The sequence below is a fragment of the Marmota marmota genome, unplaced genomic scaffold (assembly GCF_001458135.2).
Source record: "Marmota marmota marmota unplaced genomic scaffold, marMar, whole genome shotgun sequence".
Classification (NCBI taxonomy): domain Eukaryota; kingdom Metazoa; phylum Chordata; class Mammalia; order Rodentia; family Sciuridae; genus Marmota; species Marmota marmota.
Genome location: NW_025999998.1, coordinates 15,056,081 through 15,063,809, shown reverse-complemented (window position 1 = coordinate 15,063,809; position 7,729 = coordinate 15,056,081).

The window sequence follows — 7,729 nt, the reverse complement described above, 5'->3', positions numbered from 1 at the left end:
TGAGTGTCCTGGTTCTAATGCTGATATCGATGGTACAGGGGACATCAATGCAGTGGTGGGCGGTAGCTCGAACGTGGCCAATGCCGATGCCGGTTCATAGCAATTCTAGTGTTCTCCCCACTCTTTTTTCTACTTCATGTGAGATGTCTGCTCCTTGTGTTTCCCCTAGAGGGGACCAAGATCGGTCCTTCAATCTCTCCAGCATCAATCTCACAGGAGTTTTTTGCTTCAGTTTTTCCAAGGGTGATTGCATCCATTTAAAACTTAAGAACTTGACTAACTGGGAGGACCCATTGCAGTACAGTCGGATCTCGCAGGGAGTTTTGGGTGCAGTGCTCCTACAAATTAGCTCAGGGAAAAACCAGGGCTCAGGAAGCTTGACAAATACTTCTGAGCTTAATATTACCACTCTGGCCATTACTTCCCAGGTGTTAATTCCGTTGTCTCCTTCTAATCAGACCTCTAATGCCACTCATTTTAAGGCTTCTCCTTATTGCACTCCTGAGTGTGGCTTCCCCCCAACATTCACGCCTTGCCAAGATCATTCTTGGGAGAAACATCAGGTCGCTAAAGGTTTCTCCCTTTCCCCCTCTCTTAAAAGATACTTGTATAATTCTTCCAACAATAATTCCTCTATAGGAGCAGGTTGGTCTTGGTTTCAATGGTTGATTTCCAATGAAAAGGGAGCCACAGCTGATATTTCCGCTTTGGCTCAATTACGAGGAGTCCAAAGTTGGCTGTTTAATGTTTCTGGCAGTACCCAAGACTCGGAGCGAGGTAGGAGGCTTAAAATTTCTGCAAATAATTCACAATTATCTAATGCTACATTACCCTCCGCAGCAGTCTGTCTCCAATCTCCGTTCCTGTTTATTTTGGCTAATGATACATCACAGGGGATGCTTAATTGTTCTAATATTACCTGCTATTTGTCTGAGTGTTGGAATGGCTCCTGGACTACGGCAGTGGTTATGAAAGTTCCGACCTTTGTCCCGATTCCGGTTACTGCAGATCCAGAGTCTTTTCCTATTGTTGAACTGATTAGAGCCCGTAGAGATTTTGGAATTACGGCAGCTATAGTGACAGCTGTGGCGGTATCTGCTGCTGCAGCAGTTACAGCTGGAGTAGCCATGGCCAGCCAGGTACAAACTGCTGCCACTATTAATCAGGTTATTCAACAAACATCCACCATACTTGAATCTCAAAGTAGAATTAATCAACACATTTTATCTGGGATTCTGGCTGCTAATCAAAGGATAGATCTGCTTCAAGCTCAAGTTGAGGAGTTGTTTGATCTAGTACATTTGGGTTGTGTCGATCAACGTGCGCATTTATGTATAACCTCTGTCAGATTTAATGATTCCAGAAATGCCTCCCGCATCATCGGGGAGTATCTATCCGGAACCTGGTCCATGGAAGCAGAAAACTTGATCCAGTCTCAACTAACTCAGATTGCTGTTTTGAATAGTACCCGTGTCGAACCAGTGACTTTGGGTCAATTCACCAGTTGGCTATCCTCTGCCTTTTCCTTCTTTAAGGAATGGGTGGGAGTGGGCATTTTTGGGGCAATGTGTTGCTTCGGTGTTATACTTTGTTTGTGGCTTCTCTGTCGCCTTAAAACTCGCCATGCACAAGAAAAGGCTATGATTGTACAGGCTCTTGCGGCCTTAGAAAATGGCATTTCTCCACAAATCTGGCTTGCACATCTTAAACAGTGATTTCTGGGCAGGGCCATTGCACCCCAAGTTAGTTTCACATTGCACTGGGATTGGCCTGTCCTCTTCCTTATTCTCTCCCAGTGCTGAATAGCCCTTGCACTCTGCAGGTCTTGTTACCATTGCACGCAGATGGGTTTCAGGACTGGTCTTTCTTCTCGGCTACAGACTCTTTACCTTCCTCTGGGGCTTAGGGATTGTGTTGCCAACTTAAATTTTGTCATTATTACCAGGCTACCTGTGTTATCCTACTTCTCGCCGTTGTCACGATGCAGGATGCGAGGCAAGGCACTGCACTTGAGTGATCCCTCAACGGACCTCAAGGAAAGCATGTCCTATTGCATGCGGGTTTGACGTCCACGCCCCGCCCTACGAAAAAAGGCATCGGCTGATATGGGATCAGGTCTGGGGAAGGCGCCTCCTTAGGACTGAACCATACATTGCAGCCACTTCTGCACAGTGGGATAGGACCTCTACTTTCACCTGCATTGTTATATAAAATAGAAGGGGGAACTGTGGTAAGCCATTCTTATAGACCGTGGCCGCCATTAGAAGATGGCGCCGGCTTCCACTGTGGCCTGTGATAAACAACTCCTTTTATGGAGAGTTGGCGCGCAATCCCTTACCACCCTATGAGAGAGCTCCACGTGGCGGCTTGGGATTGGGATGCAGGGGGCTTTATTAAGCTGTGCTTGGGTGTGTCAGGAGCAGGCGCTAGAAGATGATAGATGACTCAAGGCCTGAATAAACTGCTGAAAGAAGAATCCTGTGTCGTGTTTCCCTTGCCGGTGAGGGGTCGCGACAGAAAGCATGTTTTCTAAGACATTCTAAACCATACATCATGGACTCACTTGCCTTGACTAAGAACCAGGCCTCTTCGTGGGTGTCACCTTCTGGAGGAAAAACTTGGTTTCTACCTTCATCAGAGGTCACAGACCTAAAGGTCCTTCAATAAATTTTGTTTCAATTTCATCATTTTTTAAAAGTAATTCATTGTTGCTAATATTTAAACACCAGATTTCATATACAAACCTGATTTTCTTGTGAGGACTGTATCCTAACCAGTGGCACCACTAGAGCATCCCGCAAATCTGTATTTCTGTCTTGTTTCGTAACTGGAAGACCTGACAAGTCTGGGACAATGTTGTACTTCTCAGTAGTTCACTAGGCTGAGTTTGATGGAGATGACCCCCCAACACTTAATGCTTTACCAATTACAATTCAGTCATTTTTGATATTTTCTTTATCTTTTTTTGGAGGGGGGGGTTTGAGGATTGAATTCAGAGTTGCTCTACCACTGAGCTACATCTCCAGGTGTTTTGTTTTTTTTTTTATTCTGAGACAAAGTCCTAGCTAAATTATTTAGGGTCTCACAGAGTTGCTAAGGTTGGCCTTGAACTTGCAATCATCCTGCCTCAGCCTCCTGAGTCATTGGAATTACAAGTGTGTGCAACTGTGCCCGGTTCATTTTTGGTGTTTTCCATTCCTCATTAGGTGCTTGAGTTTGTGACCTCTGGTTTAGATTAAACATGAGTAATTTTTTTATAGTATCCAGTCTTTAATCATGTATTTATTTTTCTTGAAAAAGTGTCTCCATACAAATAGGATTTCTTAGTGGCACTTGTGTTAACCCAGTTTCTTCAAACATTACTCAATATTTAATATAATAGTAAATTATTAGCATACAGAACATGTAGAGTTTACTAAGTGAGAAAAAAATGCCACGAAATTTACCTAGACTGTATCTCTTCTTGTAATGGGCTTTAAAATGTTTAATATCACTCAGTAGGATCACTCAATATGGAGAATGGAGGTATCAATCTCTCTAACCAACACGTGTTGCAGAAGAAAATCCTAGGCACTGTTTTCCATCATTTTGCTTATTACAGAGATTGTGAAGTTGCCAATAGGTACATTGGAAAATCCCTCTCTCCCTAACAGCCTAGAGTGTGAGACATTAGTTAGGACCTTGGGTGAAGATGCAGAAACTTTACAATATTTTGAATATGTATAAATTGGTAATCCCTGCCAAATTATTGGGCTCATAAAGTTCTGACCATAAGAAGAAACTGATTTCCATTTTTTAAAAAATTACATATCTGGATTTAGTCCTGCCTCTGCTACCCCCTCAGCATGAGACCTTAGGCAGTTGGTTTCACTTGGCTGAGAGTTTCTATTTCAGATAAGATGAGGATTGAGATGGTGCCACTGCAGTGTTATTGAGGCTCAAGAGGGATGTTTCAAGATTATGTGCATGACACACAGTAGGGGTTTACAAATATTAGCTGTGATAATCATTATTCCCGCCACAGTCATCAGTATGGTCATTATCCTTACTTCCTCTGCAAGGGGGCTTTCATCTCAGTCCTCCCTTTTATAGCTTCCTTTTAGTCAACAAATATCTATTGAATGTTAAGTATGCAGCAGGCAGTGCTGGGATAGAGGACAAAGCAAAGAAAAGGAGAGGGGGAAAAAATCCATCTGGTGGCTTACACCCAGTAGGGGAATTCAGACTGCATTTGAGGTATCAACTGGTCATAGCAGTGCAAAAGATGAGCCCATGATGTTCTTGGCCCACACCTCCCTAACAATGAGCTGTGCTGTCGTTTGGATATAATTAGTCCCACCAGGTTTGGTTCTGGAAACTTGGTCCCAAATCTAATGGTCTTGAGTGGTGGGGAAGCTTTAAGGAGGAGGCTCATGGGAGGTGATTATGTGAGCAGGATCACGAAATTCAGGAGGAACTGCTGTTCATTCTGTGGGAGTGCATTAGGTCTCATGTGGCTAGACTGGTTGTCCTGAAGAAGGGTTTGAAAGCAAGCCCATCTCACTTGTTTACTCCCCTCCACACATGCCCCATGCTGCTCTCATGTGTGATGCTCATGTGTGATTCTGCTCTCATGTGTGATGCTGCTCTCATGTGTGATGCTCCAGCTTGGTGATGCCTCTACCATGTTGTGACATAGCAGAAGTCTCTCTCCAAAGAGCAGACAGATAGGAATGGACTTTCAACCAAATTTGGACTTTAAACCTTCAAAAGTGTGAACTAAATAAAACACGTTTCTTTATTAAAGCATCCAGTCTCAGTGATGTTGTGATAGAAACACAAAACAGTAAAATAAGCCTGATGGGTTGCTCTGAATTGGACTTTCCTTTAATTTATATTAAGGTATGACTCTTCTTATTACAAAGGAGGAGAGAAAATGGAACTTCTTTAAAAAGAAATAAGAGTAAAGTTTGGTTAACAACAATATAAATCTTTACCAGATTAATAAACAAGAAAGCCAATTTTATCCCAAAATTAATTTGGGGAACTTACTCATCATAACTTAGTTTATATATGTCAATAAAGATGCAGATTTGCTTGAGAATGAAATAGCCATGCAGAGTAGTGTCTGCTGTAATACTAGGAAAGTAAAATATAGCATTGTAGCACATCCTGAAAATTTAAATTTTGAATTACTTGCTCTTAAACTGTCTCCTACAACTCACAGGCTATTTTTTATTGATTTTATTTTTTAAAATACATGACAGCAGAATGTATTACAATTCATATTACACATATAGAGCATAATTTTTCATATCTTTGTATAAAGTATATTTATGCCAATTCATGTCTTTATACATGTACTTGTTTTTTTTGCATTACAATTCTTATTACACATATATACCACAATTTTTCATCTCTGTTTGTATAGAAAGTAGGTTGACACCCAATTTGTGTCTTCATACATGTACTTTGGATAATGATGGCAAGGATGTGGGGAAAAAGGCACACTCATACATTGCTGGTGGGACTGCAAATTGGTGCAGCCAATATGGAAAGCAGTATGGAGATTCCTTGGAAATCTGGGAATGGAACCACCATTTGACCCAGCTATCCCTCTCCTCAAACTATACCCAAAGGACTTAAAAACAGCATATTACAGGGACACAGACACATCAATGTTTATAGCAGCACAATTCACAATAGCTAAACTGTGGAGCCAACCTAGATGTCCTTCAGTGGATGAATGGGTAAAAAAAAATGTGGCATATATACACAATGGAATTTTACTCAGCAACAAAAGAGAACAAAATCATGGTGTTTGCAGGTAAATGGATGATGTTGGAGAAGATAATGCTAAGTGAAGTTAGCCAATTCCCCCGCCCCCCCAAAAAAATGCCAAATGTTTTCTCTGATATAAGGAGGTTGACTCATAATGGGGAAGGGAGGGGGAACATAGGATGAATAGATGAATTCTAGATAGGGAGGAGGGGAGAGAGGGAAAGGGAGGGGGTAAGGGATTAGCAAGGATGGTGGAAGGTGATGGACATCATTATCCAAAGTACATGTATGAAGACTCATAGACTATTTTTATTTATGTTTTTACTGGAATAATACTACATCTTTATAAATCTTCATTCTTTCATAAGTCAAAATAATTTCCACTTATTATTAAATTAATATATGTTAAACATTTGCACTTACTATATTCAGAGCATGTGTATGACTAAGATATGCATGGAAAATTCTTAGTATTTCTATGACAAGATTGGCCATGGTAGGTAGACTAAATCATATCAGTAAACTATAAAGGAACTCATTAAGTCCTTTTGGTGTAACCAATGGTTTGTGGCTTTTATTAATAATTTAGGAAAACAAAATGTCACATCTTAAGTAATTTGTGGAAGCAACAATGGAATAGCATCAAGGAAATCTGAATTCTAAACATAGTTCTCAGTGAGATGTTGGGAAATCTTTAATCTACTTTAATTCCATTTAAGAGTTATGAAAGAAGGGTTGGTTGTGTTAAGTGATCTCTAAGTGGTTTCTAGAACTAGAGAAAATGTGGGCAGCTGGATCCACAAAAGGGGTATGGAAAGGAACATGTTGATACAGGCAAGAGACTGTATGCATCAGAAGAGGTAATCCTTCCCAAAACTAGGTTCTTTGCTTATTTTGATTTACCCTTTGTTCAGTATTGAGGACATCCAATGAATAATGTCCATAGTATTTACCAGAGTTTAGTACAACTGCAAGATGGATGTAAATCAGATAGAGATTAGAATATTCATGATCAAATGATCAAAGCTGGTTGCACCATGTGGCTTAATAAGCTTGCTAATTCTCTCACCTGAATTAAATATAGCTCTCTTCTTAGTCTCTGGCTAAATCAAACATTTTCAGGTTTCCTCTGGGAACATGGAATTTGAAAGAATGAACAGGGCTCGCTGTCGTTTATTGAGGAACAGCTCTGCATATTTATAGAGCTGGAGGAGGTTTGACAGTTATGACAGTTTAATAGTTGAACAGTTTGACAGTTGGCATGGGGTGCTTTCTGATTGATGGGTAAGGATCATGTGAGCCAGCAGGGCTCACCATTGGAAGGCTCTTCTTGGGGGATGGGGAAGTTAGTCTTTGGAGCTGGGGTGACTCCCAACATTCCCCCCTCTTTGTTATTAAATGAGAGTGGGCGTAGACTCATTCTAGCTGCTTCTTGCTGAGATGGGGCAGTGTGGAAGAATCAGAGAGGAGGGAAGTAAAGAGCCCCCACAGGAGGGCAGAGAGGACTGGTATAACTTCAGGAACCAGATCAATGAAGGTTTCTTGCCACCACAGATCCAGGATGGTGTCAGTCCATTCAGCATAGGTCTTGACTAGAGGTATCATCAGTAGCCAGGAGTTGGTAATTCCTGAGAAGAAGCTGGTTAAAAGCTTGATTGGAAATTTTTTACCCACCTGAGTCTGAACGAACTTTATGATAAAGGGAAGGAACAGGCAAAGGGAGTTTTTATAGCCCAAATCTAATGGGGTCTCTGGGTATGCAAGCTGCCTTGTTGGCACAAGGAGAGTTAAGTGTTCCACCTTGAGCAGGGGCTTGGGCGTTTGGGCTTGAAGCAAACAGGTGATAAAGAACCAGACAGAGAGCCCCCTGCACCGGCAAGGTAGAGGGAACTGTGACCATCCACAGAGCAGGCCCAGCGGCCTGCTGAGGGGCAGAGCCGCCCCCCACCCCCCGCGCCTGCCAGGTAGG